Source organism: Musca vetustissima, unplaced genomic scaffold (assembly GCF_032173495.1).
Source record: "Musca vetustissima isolate MV318-11 ecotype Yass unplaced genomic scaffold, APGP_CSIRO_Mvet_v1 utg111662, whole genome shotgun sequence".
Taxonomy (NCBI): Eukaryota; Metazoa; Arthropoda; class Insecta; order Diptera; family Muscidae; genus Musca; species Musca vetustissima.
Window position 1 is genome coordinate 49840 of NW_026874480.1, and position 19631 is coordinate 69470.

Genomic DNA, 19631 nt, shown 5'->3' on the forward strand with positions numbered 1-19631 from the left:
TCATACTCATCATTCATGCCACACATCAAAAGCCGCAAATATCAACATCGGCAACAACATTCGCCATTATGCTCATCATCAATTCAGTGAACGAATCACTTAGCCAAGTAGTCATTTATAGGCGAAAAATACACATTAGTGGATATACTTTGGATAGCTATTAATGTGTGCTTGTTTATGTGTTCACACACGCACTAAAACTGTGTATCTCTTTGTGTGTGCGTGTGTTTCTCTTTGTACAAACATTCTAATCTAATGAAACCATCTTAAAACATGACCTACATTCGTTCAAAACCCCCAAACTCAGTTTATTATTTCTATATGAATAAGAGTATATTAGGCAATAGTACCTCCCGCTAGCAGGCTCACAGTAGTCACCTCCTTTCAATGTAGCTCAACCACGATGCTACAGCTAGATAACATTAACAAACAATTTTATGCCTTGGGTTTTTGCTACAAAAGTAGTTTTGAATTTTTTTATTTTTTCTTCTGTATGCTTTCTAAGATGCGAAGCCTGTTTAAATACTTGAAGGTCTAAGTTCTGTTTTTTTGCAGAATTGAATTGAAAAACAAAAATTTTATCTGAGATTTTTTGGTCCCATGGAGAACTTAGTTTTTACAATTCTGGCAACAAAAAAAAAAAGATTAACATTTCATTTTCTTTCGTTGTATGGTTGGTTGGATATGGAAAGGCCAAACGAAGTGACCTGACACTGATGGCAAAGTCGAATGAAGATGTTACTATTTTTGTAGACTCCATGAAAGAGGATGTGTCCAAATATGAACCTCTATTGAAATTTCCTTCTCTAAACACATGGAATGTCAAATTACCACAATTTCGGTGACAAAATGCGACTAAAATAACCAAAATACCAGCATTTAATATTTATTTATAAGCCAGTCGGACCATAAAGCGATCCGATTTAATGTAAATGGTGAAAATCGGTTCAGATTTAGATATAGCTACAATATATATTTTCGTAAGATTTGAGGTAAATGGTGCATCAAAGTCCCTAAATACCGTTCGATGTGCACGAAATTTGCCATAGCGTACTGAATAGAGCCTGGAGTGATGTCTGCCAAAAATCATGAAATCGGTTCAGATTTAGATATAGCTCCCATATATATTTTCGTACGATTTAAGGTAATTAGTGCTTTAAAGTCCCTATATACCTTTCGATTTCTACAATATTTAGCATAGCGTGCTGAACAGAGTCTAGAATGAAGTGTGTTAAGTTTCGTGAAAATCGGTTCAGATTTAGATATAGCTCCCATCCGATTTTATGTAAATGTTGCACCAAAGCCCCTATATTTCTTTGGACTTGCTCGAAATTTGGATTATCGTATTGAATTGGGTCTAGAAATATGTGTGCTAAGTTTCGTGGAAATCGATTCAGATTAAGATATAGCTTCCATATATATTTTAGTCCGATTTAAGGTAAATGGTGCATTAAAGTCCCTGTATATCTTTCGATTTGCACGAAATTTGGCAAAGCATACTGAATTGAGCCTGGAGTAATATCTGCCAAGTTTCATGAAAATCGGTTCAGATTTAGATATAGGTTCCATATACACTTTCGTCCGATTTAAGGTAAATGGTGCACCAAAAACCCTTTATATCTTTCGATTTGCACGAAATTTGTCACAGCGTACTGAATTGAGTCTAGAATGATGTGCGCTAAGTTTCATGAAAATCGGTTCAGATTTAGATATAGCTCCCATATATATTTTCGTCCGATTTTATGTAAATGGTGCACCAATGCCCCTATATATCTTTCGATTTACACGAAATTTGGCACAGCGTACTGAATTAAGTCTAGAATGATGTGTGCTAAGTTTCATGAAAATCGGTTCAGATTTAGATATAGCTCCCATATATATTTTCGTCCGAATTAAGGTAAATGGTGCATTAAAGTCCCTATATACCTTTCGATTTGCACGAAATTTAGCATAGCGTGCTGAACAGAGCCTGGAGTGATGTCTGCCAAGTTTCGTGAAAATCGGTTTAGATTTAGATATAGGTCCCATATATTTTTTTCGTCGAAGTTAAAGTAATTAGTGTATTAAAGTCCCTATATCCCTTTCGATTTGCATGAAATTTAGCATAGCGTGCTGAATAGAGCCTGGAGTGATATCTGCCAAGTTTCGTGAAAATCGGTACATATATATATATATATATAGCTCTCATATATATTTTCGTCCGATTTAAGGTAAATGGGACACCAAAGTCCCTATATATCTTTCGATTTGCACCAAATATGGCATAGCATACTTAATTGAGCCTGGAGTGATGTCTGCTAAGTTTCGTGGAAATCGATTCAGATTTAGATATAGCTCCCTTATATATTTTCGTCCGATTTTAGGTAAATGTTGCACCAAAGCCCCTTTATTTCTTTCTAAAATGCGACGTCTGTTAGAATGCATATGTTTTATATACCCATAGTGGTAAGGGTATCATATAGTCGGCCCCGTCCGATTTTACTACTTTCCTTACTGGTTTCATGTAAAAATGTCTCCAACGAACTATACAAACCATATCTACCAACTATCATATGCAGTACCTTCAACTGGATAATATTGTGACCAATGTTGCATGAAAAGCAAACACATGATGTTTGATAAGAAAAAAATCCACAACAACAAGCAACGCATACACTCACACAACCAGAAAACTGCAACGAAACTAACACAGTCTACAACAACATTCTTTCCACAAGCAACATGCATCTCGTTCTCCCTCTCTGAGACCAAACTTTTCGATTTAAACATGCATTTAGATTTTCAGCTTCTGATAATAAAATAACTTTTTCCATACAAAACAACCAACCAAAAACAACAAAATCTAGAAAAACAAACTGCAAACTGAACAAAAGTGGCTATGTCACATCGAACATCAGAATTTGAAGTGACCCCAGCCGGACACTAAACATTCAAACGATAACTAGGTCAGTTCTTTGGCACATTCGAACAAGAGAGTAGTTTCTTTTTTGTTAGTCCTCCTCTATACATTTCATGTCATATGTTGGAATTCTTTGGTACAATGTTAGATTACACTCGTCCACCGCTTTTTCCCGTCCACCCTATAACAAAGAAAAAGTTTAATAATTTATTTTTGTTTTACAGTGTTTAGAGGGGAAAACATGAAAGAAAAATGAGGAAAAAAAACCTTCGAAAAATTCCAAACAATTTTTCACAACAATGAAAGTGTGTAGTGGTGCCCTGTTGTAGGAGACGAGGGAATAATAAAAAATGAAATTTTCATTAAGGCTATATTACAGAGTATAATGAAGATATTATTATAAACGAAATTTTCCGGATTGAATTTTAAAAAACGAATGGGGAGTACATACAGGCGAATGATTATTTTGTGCATAACGCATACGCCATCAGGCAATGTTGCATGGAATGCTATAGCGTGGAACTTATACTAGGCTTCAATATGTTTGGAAATACTTTTAAGCTTGTTATGAGATTTATAAGTGTTAATGGTGGGTTCCAAAGTCGATGACTAATTTCTTGCTGAAATTTAACTCAACCAAAAATAATTTTTAATTATCTTAATAAACAGTTCTACTTGAAATTCATTTCCAAACAATATTTAGAATACCTCATAATATTGTTATTGCCACGAAAAATATGAAATTGTCTAATAGCATAGTTATACAAGAGATGTGCCATAAAAGTAAGCTTCAAAATATCGGATAAATCGGAACAAAAAATAATTTTTGTATGTGTGTATTTGTATACCCTCTGAGGGTATTATAGCTTTGTGTGGCCTCAAGAGTTTGTAACGCCAAGAAATATTGTTGCTTGACCCACCTTTTGGTATATCGATCATATCTCGACTAGCTGAGTAGATCAGAAGAATACCTGAATTCCAGTATGAATATAGTAAAGTCGGACGGGGCCGACTATATAATACCCTTCACCACTTTAAGTATATTCAACAGATGAAGCCTAACAGACGTCGCGTTTTTAAAAGGACCATAAACAGGAAATTGGATCTATAAACATGTCATTCTGCTCACAATGCACAGTTGTCAAATTATTTTTTTTGAAGTTTCATATTTTTATAATTTTTTTGCGCGGAATAATAAAAATGCTAAAGTTGAACATTTTTTGTATAAAAAATAGAACAGACTGTGTGCTGTAAAATATATACTTTTTGGTGTGCTGTGTGGTCGAATGGGTATACGAAATTCAGACCAAAGTTATTATGAATCTAGAAGCTGATAATAAGTGCTTTCATAATATATAAAGTAAGAACGAAGAAAGTTGTAATATCTGCGTAGGGAGATAAAAGTTTGTGTGTATATTGAAAATTATTTTTTACAAATATTTTTGAAATCTTCTTAAACTTTAGAAAAAATGTAAAAATATCGTCTCCTCCAAAAAAATTTTGGAAGCTGACAGAGGTATGTACTATCATATTCAGATGAAATATTTTGCCTTATTTTGCCTTTTTTAGAAAAAAATGTATTTTTCTACTTTAAGTTGAGTGAAATTTTTTATAAATTGATGTTTTTATTGGATATACATAACTGAAAATGTGGGATAAAGACAAAGTTTCATCCGATTTTTCTTAAAATTGATATTTAAGGTTTTAATAGTATAAAAAACATAAACATAACATATATAAAACATATATAAAGATGACAGACGTATTTAATAGAGCATTGGATACATCTAATCCACTTATATCATCTATACGCCTAAACGCCCACTTACAAGAAAGAAAGCGGTTAAACCTGCCATCTGAAGTAATCGAATTGTTAGTTTGTGAACTAAACGATGAATTACGGCCCGCGAATGATACGGATTGTGAAGAATTCGAAGAAGAATATGGCGATGAAAATATAGTTCTGGAAAACGAAATATCTACATATATTCAATAATTAATTAATTTAAAACTTAATAGAGTTTATTTATTTTCTTTACTTAATAGTATAAAACAACCTTCTTAAGCCTGTTTTAAGTCATATTTTTACAAAAAGAGTAAATTTTGAATAATGTTTACCGCATTTTATTTTGTTTTACAACTCATGTTTGTACTAAAACATCACATTTTGTACCCTAACATTGTGTATGCCTTTGCATATCTAAAAACCTAATAAATAGTACTATATTGTACCTTATGATTGCAGAAACGCGTTTTAACGGATTTGCAATAAATATTAAATTTATAATAATAATAATTAATTTTGAGTTCTTTGTGCATCATTTACTTAAAATCAGGAGAAAATAAATATGTGAGCTCTATCTAAATCTGAAGCGATTTCAAGAAACTACTAATTTTAGTAAGTTCAAAATTTTGTAGCAAACGGCATATCTTTTGACCTTTGATGCACCTTTTACTTAAAATCGGTCGAAACTATATATAAGTCCTAAATCTTTATCTGAGCCGATATTAATTTCAGTACGTTGTGCAAAATGTTGCGCCAATTTTGTGTAAAATCGGATGAAAATATATCTGTAGAAGCTATATCTAAATCTGAAACGATTTTCAGGAAACACACATCGTTCTAGACTTAATTCAGTACGTTCTGCCAAATTTCGTGCAACTCGAAAGACATATAGGGACTATGGTGCACCATTTATCTAAATTGGACGAAGATATATATGGGAGCTATATCTAAATCTGAACCGATTTTCACGAAACTTAACACACATCATTTTAGACCTGAATCATTAGGCTATGCCAAATTTCGTGCAAAACGAAAGATATATAGGGACTTTGGTACACCATTTACCTTAAATCGGACGAAAATATACATGGGAGCTATATACATATCTGAACCGATTTTCAGGAAACTTGACACACATCATTCTAGACCTATTTCATTACGCTGTACCAAATTTCGTGCAAATCGAAAGATATATAGGGACTTTGGTACACCATTTACCTTAAATCGGACGAAAATATACATGGGAGCTATATCCAAATCCGAACCGATTTTCAGAAAACTTGACACACATCGTTCTAGACCTAATTCATTACGCTGTACCAAATTTCGTGCAAATCGAAAGATATATAGGGACCGTTTACATTAAATCGGACGAAAATATATATGGGAGCTATATCTAAATCTGAACCGATTTTTGCCAATTTCACTAGGGTTCGTCCTTGGGCCAAACAAGTGACCTATGCCAAATTTCATCCAATTCGGATCATAAATGCGACCTGTACTTTGTTGACAATTGAACATGGACAGACAGACAGACAGACGGACGGACATGCATAAATTGACTCAGAAAGTGATTCTATGCATATTCTCAAAGGAATCATGTGTCTATCTCGTTTCCTTTTGCCTGTTACAAACATATGCACAAAGACATAATACCCTGTACCACAGTGTGGTGAAGGGTATAAATATATATTTTCTTCCAATTTTGTCAGCGGTCCCCCCAAAGATGCTACATTTATATCGAGGTTAATATCATAAGAGAACATATGTCCGACATTTAAACTTTCCATCGGTCTCATTGTCCATGTATATTTGAATTATATCTCGATTTTTTCGGAAGATAGCAAGATTACAACAGACAGAGATTGCCATTTCGAGTTTTCAGACAACAAAATACTTCCTTAGAAGATTTTCAATATAGATCAATGTTTCGGCATAGTCCCCACCTCATTATTTTCGGAACGGCTTAGGTCCTATTCAAATCTGTCAATATTAGTTATCTTTTATTGTCAGATTAATTAAAATTTTCTATGTAAAATTAGCTGTCAGAACAAATTTGAATTTACCGCTATATTTTGAGCTTCAAATCAACCAACATTTTTGTACGAAAAATCGTTTAGTAATCACGTTTTTCGTATTATATAATTACTCGCGTTTTTCGTGCTTTATAATTGGACTCTTCCCAGAGAGCACTTAATTGTTTTCAACACACACACGCACTCAATTACCAAATATTTGTGCATTTTCCTATACATTCTGGTTTTCTTGCAATATATATTCACACACATGCATACGTATGTAAATTTGCATACTCTTATATTGAGGAGTATGAAGAGTATTGATAAGTTTATATACATATATACATAATATCTCAACATATATATATACATATATATATATATGAACTTTATGTGAACTTTTAATGGTTGTTTGATTCAATCTTTAGAATAGTTTCGAATAAATGAAAAACATGGTCGGGCAAAAGTACTCTGTCTGTTGAAATTGCGATAGAGCTCGCAATACTCCAATGATGCTTAGTATCCAAAATACTATATAATGGTGCACTTTTGGTGTTGCCGAAGTAAAGCGGTATAATATTCAGTTTTCTGGACAGGTTTTCCCAAAAAATAAAATAATATTTTAAAATAAATATTTTTTCTGACTTCTGACATTAGGGCGTGGATTAAGAAAATCTTTTATCAAGGCGTGGATTTTTAAAAAATATATTTTTCAGGCTCTATTAATGCGTGGATTTTTATACCCTTCACCACACAGTGGTACAGGGTATTATGTCTTTGTGCATATGTTTGTAACAGGCAAAAGGTTCCTTTTGAGAATATGCATAGAATCACTTCCTAAGTCGATTTATGCATGTCCGTCCGTCTGTCTGTCTGGATGAAATTTGGCACAGGTCACTTATTCGGCCCAAGGGCGAACCCTATTGAAATTGGAAAATTGAAATTGAAAAATCGGTTCAGATTTAGATATAGCTCCCATATATATTTACCCGATTTAATGTAAACGATCCCTATATACCTTTCGATTTGCACGAAATTCTGTACAGCTTAATCATTTAGATCTAGAATTATGTCTGCGAAGTTTCGTGACAATCGGTCCTGATTTAGATATAGCTCCCATATATAGTTTCGTCCGATTTCACGTAAATGGTGCACCTAAGTCGCTATATATCTTTCGATTTGCACGAAATTTGGCATAACGTACTGAATTGAGTCTAGAATGATGTCTGCCAAGTTTCGTGAAAATCGGTCAAGATTTAGATATAGCTCCCATATATAGTTTCGTCCGATTTCATGTAAAAGGTACACCAAAGTCCCTATATATCTTTCGATTTGCACGAAATTTGGCATAACGTACTGAATTGAGCCAAGAGTGATGGCTGCCAAGTTTCGAGGAAATCGGTCCAGATTTAGATATAGCTCGCATATATAGTTTCGTCCGATTTCATATAAATGATGCACCAAAGTCCCTATATATATAGCTCCCATATATAGTTTCGTCCGATTTCATGTAAATGGCGCACCAAAGTCGCTATATATCTTTCGATTTGCACGAAATTTGGCATAACGTGCTGAATTACGTCTAGAATGATGTCTGCCAAGTTTCGTGAAAATTGGTCAAAATATAGATATAGCTCCCATATATAGTTTCGTCCGATTTCATGTAAAAGGTGCACCAAAGTCCCTATATATCCTTCGATTTGCACGAAATTTGACATAACGTACTGAATTGAGCCTAGCATGATGTCTGCCAAGTTTCGTGAAAATCGGTCCTGATTTAGATATAGCTCCCATATATAGTTTCGTCCGATTTCATATAAATGATGCACCAAAGTCCCTAAAGATCTTTCGATTTGCACGAAATTTGTATTGCGTACTGAATAAAGTCTAGAATGGTGTGTGTTAAGTTTCGTGAAAATCGGTTCCGATTTAGATATAGCTCTCATATATATTTTCGTCCGATTTAAGGAAAATGGTTAACCAAAGTCCCTAAATATCTTTCGATTTGCACGAAATTTGGCACAGGATAATGAATTGGGTCTAGAATGATGTGTGTTGAGTTTCCTGAAAATCGGTTCAGATTTAGATATAGCTACCATATATATTTTCGTCTCTTTCGATTTGCACGAAATTTGGCATATCGTACTGAATGAAGTATAGAATGATCTGTGTTAAGTTTCGTGAAAATCTCTCCAGATTTAGATATAACTTCCATATACATTTTCGTCCACATATATCTTTCGTAATGAACTTAGTATAACCTATAAGTTAGATATAAATGCTGCACCGAATTCCTCTGGTGGGTCCGATTGGCAAAACATTTTGCACAACTTATTGAAGTTATTATGAGATAACGTGTGGCAAGTTTTGTTGAAATTAGTTCAGATTTAGATATAGTTCCTATATATAGGTTCTTCAGAATTTAAGTAAAATGTGCACCAAAGACCCAAAGTTATAACCTATATAGCTTATATACATAGAAAGACATGTTTATGGGTCCAATTTTACTGGTTCTTCAAAAATGCGACGTCTGTCAAGATTCATCTGTTGTATATAGCCAAAGTGGTGAAGGGTATCATATAGTCGGCCCCGTCCGACTTTACTACTTCTCTTACTGGTTTATATTAATTTCCATGCATTCAATTTCGCTTCACCCTGTCTACATTTGAATTTCCCAAAATCTATGCACACACAAAGAAAACCTCATTTGCGAACATCTTTTACGGATTTGGAAACTTTTACCGCCAATTTTCTTTTATCATCTTTTCAGTTTTTACGCAAATTCTGAACACGAAAGAGTTAAAATGTTATGGTTTAATAATGGTATTGAATATTAGAACAGATATTTCGATAAAATTGAACTCGAAGAAGAACAAGAAGTTAAAAAAGTAAATTTCAAAAACTCCACAACCAAAATATTTGCAAAGTGCAAAAGTTCAACGATGAAACAAAAGCAACATTTTTGTGGCATTTCAATATGATGTGAAAACTTCACAGGAGAATTCATCACTTCGTGAAGCAGATTCAATGTTGTCATTTACTCTTAATGGTGTGTGTGTGTTTTAAAGTAGTGATTCCTCACCTATTAGTTGCAGTTTCTTATTACAAACCGAACAGCATTTTTTTGCCATGGTCCATTGAACCGGTATGTGTGGACTATGTTCCTTGAAGTGTAAACTTTTTGCCGATCATCATATTTCATCACCACAACCAATACTTACACTTTTCATAACAACAACACGTAAAAAAATCGCACAATTTGTGGGATCCTTTAATATATAACTTGAAAGTTCGCTGGTCCCACCATGGCTGCTGTTGCGGTGCAAACCATAAAAATATTTGTTGTCGAACTTTTGTGAAAAAGGGACTGAATTTTATGGCTTTTGGTTTTACTTTGAATCGACTTTTGTGTGTGTGTATATGTGTGTGTAATAGTATAGTGTACTCCTGTCCAGACCGTACTTCGATTTCATGATGGTGTTACCACAAATTGATGAAGTGTGTTTTATATTTCACAGAAATCGTGAAAAAAATACCTCCGGCCCTTAACAATAATGGAGGACAAGATGGCCAACGAACTAAACGATACGAAGAAGCGAACAAAAAACGAAAACAAAAACTGTTGCATTTTCAGCTTCAACGAAAGTAGAAACTCAAATATGGTCAACCTTTGTAAAGTGGCCATGAAAACACCTTGGCTGCAAAAAAAATAGAAAAAAAAAAACTGTTTTTGAAACTGCAAAGATAGGAACAGTGGAGTAGAAGGTGGTCTCTAATAAAAAATTAAGGGTCATATAAACGAACCTTTGATTCTCTACAGAATATTTTATCAGACTCTATCAAGGCGTCGATTTTTTAAAGAATATTTTCCCCAAGACTCTCCAGTCGTGGATTTTTTAAAGAATAATTTTTCAGAGACTCTCCAGGTGTGGATTTTTTAAAGAATATTTTTCAGAGACTATCCAGACTTTCCAGGCGTGGATTTTTTAAAGATTTTTATTTCAGAGACTTTCAAGGCGTGAATTTTTTAAAGAATATTTTTTCAGAGACTATCCAGGCGTGGATTTTTTAAAAAATTATTTTTTCAGAGACTATCCAGGCGTGGATTTTTTAAAAAATTATTTTTTCAGAGACTATCCAGGCGTGGATTTTTTAAAGAATGTTTTTTCAGAGACTATCCATGCGTGGATTTTTTAAAGAATATTTTTTCAGAGACTATCCAGGGGTGGATTTTTTAAAGAATATTTTTTCAGAGACTATCCAGGCGTGGATTTTTTAAAGAATATTTTTTCAGAGACTATCCAGGCGTGGATTATTTAAAGAACATTTTTTCAAAGACTATCCAGGCGTGGATTATTTAAAGAATATTTTTTCAAAGACTATCAAGGCGTGGATTTTTTAAAGAATATTTTTTCAAAGACTATCAAGGCGTGGATTTTTTAAAGAATATTTTTTCAGAGACTATCAAGGCGTGGATTTTTTAAAGAATATTTTTTCAGAGACTATCCATGCGTGGATTTTTTAAAGAATATTTTTTCAAGGACTATCAACAGGCGTGGATTTTTTAAAGAATATTTTTTCAGAGACTATCTAGGCGTGGATTTTTTAAAGAATATTTTTTCAGAGACTATCTAGGCGTGGATTTTTTAAAGAATATTTTTTTCAGAGACTATCAGGCGTGGATTTTTTAAAGAATATTTTTTCAGAGACTATCAAGGCGTGGATTTTTTAAAGAATGTTTTTTCAGAGACTATCAAGGCGTGGATTTTTTAAAGAATATTTTTTCAGAGACTTTCAAGGCGTGGATTTTTTAAAGAATATTTTTTCAGAGACTTTCAAGGCGTGGATTTTTTAAAGAATATTTTTTCAGAGACTATCCAGGCGTGGATTTTTTAAAGAATATTTTTTCAGAGACTATCCAGGAGTGGATTTTTTAAAGAATATTTTTTCAAAGACTATCAAGGCGTGGATTTTTTAAAGAATATTTTTTTAAAGACTATCAAGGCGTGGATTTTTTAAAGAATATTTTTTCAGAGACTATCAAGGCGTGGATTTTTTAAAGAATATTTTTTCAGAGACTATCAAGGCGTGGATTTTTTAAAGAATATTTTTTCAGAGACTTTCAAGGCGTGGATTTTTTAAAGAATATTTTTTCAGAGACTATCCATGCGTGGATTTTTTAAAGAATATTTTTTCAAGGACTATCTAGGCGTGGATTTTTTAAAGAATATTTTTTTCAGAGACTATCCAGGCGTGGATTTTTTAAAGAATATTTTTTCAAAGACTATCAAGGCGTGGATTTTTTAAAGAATATTTTTTCAGAGACTATCAAGGCGTGGATTTTTTAAAGAATATTTTTTCAGAGACCCATCAATAGAAGGCGTGGATTTTTTAAAGAATATTTTTTCAGAGACCCATCAATAGAAGGCGTGGATTTTTTAAAAAATATTTTTTCAGAGACTACCCAGGCGTGGATTTTTTAAAGAATATTTTTTTCAGAGACTACACAGGCGTGGATTTTTTAAAGAATATTTTTTCCCAAGACTATCCAGGCGTGGATTTTTTAAAGAATATTTTTTCCCAAGACTATCCAGGCTTGGATTTTTTAAAGAATATTTTTTCCCAAGACTATCCAGGCGTGGATTTTTTAAAGAATATTTTTTCCCAAGACTATCCAGGCGTGGATTTTTTAAAGAATATTTTTTCCCAAGACTATCCAGGCGTGGATTTTTTAAAGAATATTTTTTCATCTCCTAACCACTGTCCCTTCCACTAATGGAGATAAATATTTTTTCAGTGCATATAAATATTTTTTTGTTACATATTCCCCAATCTCATATTTAAGGTATAAAGTTTGCAGACGTCTCAATTGCCGTTTACGGTTATTTAAAGCCTTAAACTAGGACCCTAGCAACAACGACGAAGGCATCAACAACTACAAAAAAGGACAGAAATTCGATCTCTTAACTACACATGTCCCACAGAATACGCATACACATGGACAAACAACAATGGAAATATCTTTACCAGACAAACACACACACATACACGCCACACTCATTTCACCTAAAACATCCTTATAATACCAGGATGAAAATTGTCTGGGCGACAACAAAAAAAACTCCAACGCATATAAATATCTCTAACAAATAATCGCATTCATAAACATTAAATGAAGGAAAAGCTGAGAGTGAGTGAGCGAAGAAAAAAAAATCGTCCTTCTCGATAAGAGAAGAAAGCTGCAGCTACAACAGAAAAGCTAACAAAGTTTCGATTTGTTGCCAATATCGTTCAATGGTTCCGTTTTCTTTTTTCTGTGAAATTGGTAGCGGGTGGCATGCGATGTGTAGCATCATTGTGCCTCAGTATAGCAAAATCGGTAACAGCTGCAATTGTTAACCATAAATTTGCAATACCAACTGAATTTACTACAAATAAGCTGTAAATGTATGAATTGGTGCAGCATGGTTCGGATGTGTTCTCGCATTCATATTTACGTGTGGATGAGTGAACATTGTTTGGTTGTAATGGAAAATAGGAGTTATAGCACATCTACTATTTCTGGTTTATATAGAAAGGGAAATAAAATGCATTTCGACAAATTATGAAGAAGGTAGGTTTGGGAAGGAGGACACATTTTAAATATTTTTTAATGGTATCTATGTCTAAATAGAAATATATGTTCACCAAATTCAAAAAGTTCGACCTGGGCCTAATAAATGAACTGTGTCAATGCTGCTATTAGTGAGAAAATTTGGGTAAACCAATCAAAATAACGAAAAAGGGGAGCAACCTTTTTAAGGATATATCAAAGTATGCACCTAAATCGGAAATTGCGAATTACAGCCACTTCGGTCGGCAAAATCACACAACATCGTTATGGGAGTTATATCAAGTCATAGAATAGCTGAAGGCTTCTTCGTCGTAGAAGAGCTGATGGCCTTCTTTGTCATAGAATAACTGAAGGTCATCTTTGTCATAGTAGAGGCTTAAGTCTTCCTTGTCATAGAATATTTGACGGTATCCTTCGCAATGGAAAAGCTGAAGGTCTTCATTGCCATAGAAAAGCTGTAGGTCTTTTCCGTTATAGAAGAGGCTAAAGTCTTCTTCAAAATAAAAGAGCTGAAAGTCTTCCTCGTTATGGCACAGCTGACGGACTTCGTTATAGAAGATCTGAAGGTATTTTTTCGTAATAGAAGAGCTTAAGATTTTCTTCGTAGTGGAAGTACTGAAGTTGTTCTTTGTTATAAAAGAATTGATGCATTATTTACATAAAATTGGAGAAAAATATATTTGGCAGAAATATCTAAATCTGAATCGATTTCAACAGAGCTTCACGTGCGTCAACCTGTAGTCATTTCAGTGCGCTGTGCAAAATTTTGTCTCAGTCGAAAAAACCTTGTCAGTATGACGCTTCATTTACATAAAATCAGACAAAACTATATATTGGAGATATATTCATATCTGAACCAATTTCAATAAAACTTCACATACATCAATCTAGAGAAAATACATACATCAATCTGCAAAATTTTGTCTTAATCGGACAAATATTGGGAGTTCTGTCCACCTTTAAATCGGACGAAAATATATATGGGAGTTTCTTATATATCTAAACGGATTTCAACAAAACTTCGCGTGTGTCAACCTGCCCTAATTTCTAGATGCTGTGCAAAATGTTGGCATTTGGGCGCTTAATTTACATAAAACCGGACGAAACTATCTATGGGAGCTATATCTAAAACTGAACCGATTTCAGCAAAACTTCGCATCAGGACCTAATTCAATACGCTGTGCAAAATTTTGTCTCCATTGGACCCACCTTTGCAGTTTGGTGTACCATCAACTTTGATAATGTCTCCGATTTTATCGACATTTTCGACGAAAAATGGATTTATTTTTCCCCAACCAATTTAACTTATATTCCTCTCTATCTGAAATAGACTTTTGGGCTTCCATGACCTCATTTCTATACGTGTTGCGCTAAAAGTGTAGGTCTGGCGCTTCTCGTACTTACTTACTTGAGACAGAACTTTCGTTCCATAAGCCGAGCTTTTTCCAAATTTGAAATACTATGTTCGGCCAAATTGTACTAATCAGCTGGTGCATGCTCCTGACCAGCATCTGACCACCAGTCTTTAATAGTTCGGCTGGTAACCCATCGGCACCTGCTGCTTTATTATTCTTCAGCCGATTGATAGCTATTCTAGCTCTGGGGTATCCTCTTCACCGCTACTATTTGATACCAGGATCCTTCAGTTAAGGATCTGGAAGGAGCAGAAGGATGTGCATTTGGTACATTTTCCGAACTTCATTCTACATCTCGATTTGCTCACGCTCACGTTCTTCTTGCTCTTTCTTCATTTTTTTCTGAAAATACGTTTCTCATCTCTCCTTTTCTCCCCATAATTCTCCAACGCACAACGTGTTGCTACTGTTCGCAGAGTTACCCCATACACAGCGTTTTTCACATCTGTAGCATTACGACACTTCTGATCATAGCATGGGTTTCTTGATGGTGGTTTTTCGTACCCAAGTGTTGTTTTTGCTGCAGTTTGTAGGGAGTGGGCAATTCTTTGCCATTGTGATTCTGTACTATTATCGGGACAAGGTGCGCTTTCGTCAAGAAAGTGGGTAAGTTGAGCGGAGTAGGCTTCTGATATCTGTTGTGTTTGCAGCTTTTCGACGTCGAGTTTCCGTTAGATTCCACCATTGCTGCTACATTAAGACGAGTGCGAACCGTGGCTACCACAAGGTAATGGTCCGAAACGATATTCGCTCCTCGTATAGCTCGAACGTCTAAAACACTGGATGAATGCCTTCCGTCTATCAAAACATGATCAATTTGATTTCTTGTTGTTCAATTGGGTGGCCTTGTGTATATCGAGATGCTTGAATCTGGTGCTGCTAGCTACCATGTTTTTTGCTGACGCGAAGTCAATCAACCTCTTCATGGAGGCTGAATTTTCCGACGGTGTGGCCAAAAATATTTTTTCCTTCCGATTTTTGCATTAAAATCTCCTAGCAGAATTTTAATGTCATGGCCAGGGCAGCTGTTTCTAGGCGCTCGTAAAATATGTATTTGGTCTGTTCATCTCTGTCTTCGGTCGGAGCATGAGCGCAAATGAGACTGATATAGAAAAACTTCGCTTTTATACGAATTATAGCAATTCGCTCATCTACTGGAGTGAATCTGGAGCCAAATCCATGTCTCTTTTCATGGCAGCTATAATACAGAGCGTAACCATCTGATTTTCTGTAAGGCAATAATATCGGCATTGTACTTCTTGAGTACGTCCGCCAAAGCGAAAACTGCGCCTGTTCTGTACAAAGTGCGCACATTCCAAGTTCAGATTCGCAGATCGTGGTCCTTTATACGTTTGCGGGGGTCGTCAACATTAGGAGGGTTTGGTTTTCTTCCGAGTGTGAGAGTGTGAGATTTTTTTATATTTCCTATGGGTGAACTCGCGGCACATATCAGCTCACTATTTCAACGGGTGATTAAAATAGTTACCCCAGGTGACACCGCGGGGAGGTCAGTGTTCACAATTGAGATGAGAGAGGGACCAAGATAAGCCTGGGCTTCGCCATGTTAAAGCGAATCAGAGCCGTTGCTTGGTATCTATCATCACCTATGCCAAATACGACTAACAGCCTGTTTTTGTAAAATACCAAACGAACGAATTCGAGTGACTCACGATCAAACCTTTATTTATGTTTATAAAGGTTTTCTGATTCAAAACAAAAATAAATGACATATTTTTCAAAACCAAGGAGTTTGGTCGTAAGTCACTCGAATTCGTTCGTTTGGAATTTTACAAAAACAGGCTGTAAGACCTTTAATATACCTAAATGGGACGGAGAATGTATATGCGCAGATTTAGAGGACATGATCCTATATAAGTACGTTTTGATAAATTTCATGCTAATCGGCAAAACTTTGGGTCGTTGGTTCACAATTTACTTAAAATCGTTCGATTTTTTGTATAGGAATTATGTCGAAATTTGAACTGTTGTCTACAAAACTTAACACAGGTAGTACTCGAATCAATTCTGTACAATATGCAAAATTTCGTATCAATCGGGCAACCCTTGGAAATTTGGTGCACCATTTACATAAATTCGGAATAAAAACCAGTAAGGAAAGCATTAAAGTCGGACGGGGCCGACTATATGATACCCTTCACCACTTTGGGTATATTCAACAGATGAATCCTAACAGACGTCACATTTTTAAAGGACCAGTAAAATGAAATTGGATCCTTAAACATGTCATTCTGCAACCGATACTAAATTATTCATTTGGTCAGATATAGAAGCTATATCTAAATCGGACGAAAATATATATGGGAGCTATATCTAAATCTGAAACGATTTTTCCCAATTTCAATAGGGTTCGTCCCTGGGCCAAATAAGTGATCTATGCCAAATTTCATCCGAATCGGATCATAAATGTGACCTGTACTTTGTTCACAAAAATACATGGACGGACGGACATGCGTAAATCGACTCATAAAAGTGATTCTATGCATATCTTCAAAAGGAACCATGTGTCTATCTCGTTTCCGTTTGCCTGTTGCAAACATATGCACAAAGACACAATACCCTGTACCACAGTGCGGTGAAGGGTATAAATATTTATTTAAAATCGGACAAAAATATATATGGGATCTATTTCTAAATTGAATTTTTACCAATTTAACTAAGGTTCCTTAGGCCAAATAAGTGACCTGTACAAAATTTTGTCCAATTCGGATCATAAATGCGATCTGTCTTTGCTCACAAGACGGACGGACGGGCGGATATGCGCAAATCGACTCAGAAAGTGATTCGATGCAAATTCTCAAAAGGAACTATGAGTACGCACAAATACAGAATTCCCTGTACCACAATGGTGTATAACAACGAATAAGAGAAGAAGACGATTCATTGTGTATAATTTTTGCATATTATTAGTTCAAAATTAAATATAGAAGCCCTCGAATATGGGAGCTCTTAAATCTTACCTATTCACACTATACTCGTCCTTGAGTCATTGTAATGAGGTGTGCCCTGACACATGATAATAGGATCAATAGGGCAATATTTTGCGATATTTGCACCCTCTTGACCGACTAGATGTCAACAAATATTTCTAATATTCAGTAGACGAGGGTTGTACTTGTCCAGATTCTCTTTACCGTGGGTTATGTTGTGATGTTGGGCTTTCAATTGTGGCCTAAAGATCGACTCGAAAACAAAAACACACACTTCATCCCAAAATTATTATCTGATCATCACCCAAAATTAAAGGCGTTGTCGTTGACCATAACGGGAATATCATGGAAAATTACAAAACGATCAACTCTATATTTCCGCCCTCTAGTGTGGTAATGGGTTACAAAATAATATATAAATACGTAAGCACCTGTAAATATTTAAGTGTAACTCCCACATCCGAGTACATACGACAAAATAATTGGTATCAATTTAAAGGTTAACCACTCCTCTTCGATACAATATCGACTTCTCTGGTCTATATCCTTCAGGAGTAAATATATACGCTATACAATGCAAATTTTGTAATTTTTCACACAAAAGTCAGGGTCCATTTGACCCGCTAAATATTGGCCGATCTTTATCAAAACAGGCATGCTTATCTTTGGCCCAATCCCCTTCTCCATGCAAAAATTCGCGGTGTTTGGGCCATAATTGCGGCCTCTGGAGCGAATAGAAAAATCGACAAAAATTAGGTTTTTGGTCCATTTCATCCCCTAAATATTAACCGATCTTTTCCAAAAACAATAGGGGTCTTCATTGGCCAGAACCCATCCTACATGCAAAATTTCGTGAATAACTGTGGCCTGTATCGTGTTTACAAATTATAATGGACAGACGGACGGACGGACACACATGTCTAGATCGACTCAGCTAGTCGAGATATAACGATCGGTATACTTAAAGGTGGGTCTAGGACCAATATTTCGCGGCGTTACAAACTTTTGGGGCTGCACAAAGCTATAATACCCTGACAACATAGTTGTGTAGGGTATAATAAATGCGGCCTGTACTTTGTTTCAAAAACCTTCAAAGTTTATCACGCATCTTCCCTTGGAATAACTATTACTACATGTTTAGAACCTGAATCCTGAGCCAAAAATCCCACAGCTGTATAATTTTTGCGTCATATATGGAGAGGCCTGTGACATTTAGGTTGTTAGTTTACTAATGGCATCTTTCTTCCCTCAAATTATTACACCAACATCTTTAACAATTTTATGCCTACAACACAATATAACACTTGTTGTTGTTGTTAACAACAAATAGAATTACTGCTGTGCAGCAGTGCAACATCGATCCTTAACACTATTCCTGTTTGTTGCTACTGCCGGCACACCAAGTGTTGTTAGTCAATTTGGAAAATTTATAAAGGCTAAGGAAACGCAAAAAATGTAGGTGGTGATATTGGCTGGATGCAATGCAGAAAGTTAACAACACAACACTCTTATGCACAATACGGAAAACTTTTGTTTATTGCAAATAGTAGGAACAGCAGCAGCATCACAGAAATGCTCAATTAACTATTGGAATTGCAAAGGCAAAGTTAATCCCTATAAATGTCGGCAGGCATATATGTGTGCATATGTGCTTGTAATATGCTATTATTTTCCAACATGTTTTGTAGTATTTTTTTACAACTATGCCTTGGTAAAAATCATTTTATAGTTCAATAATAATCATAAATTTTACTATAAAATTTTATGTTGAAAGTAATAAGTTTCATTCGTTCATTCGTTCCTGGTTAGTTCATTCAAGCTGTAGAAGATTGCCAATAATAAATGGTAAAATTGTTTATATTTTTCCTACCATATTCTCCATTTGCAGATTTATAGATGAGGCATAAAAGTAAACTTTGTTATTGTGAAAGAAAATAATAATAGAAAATTGA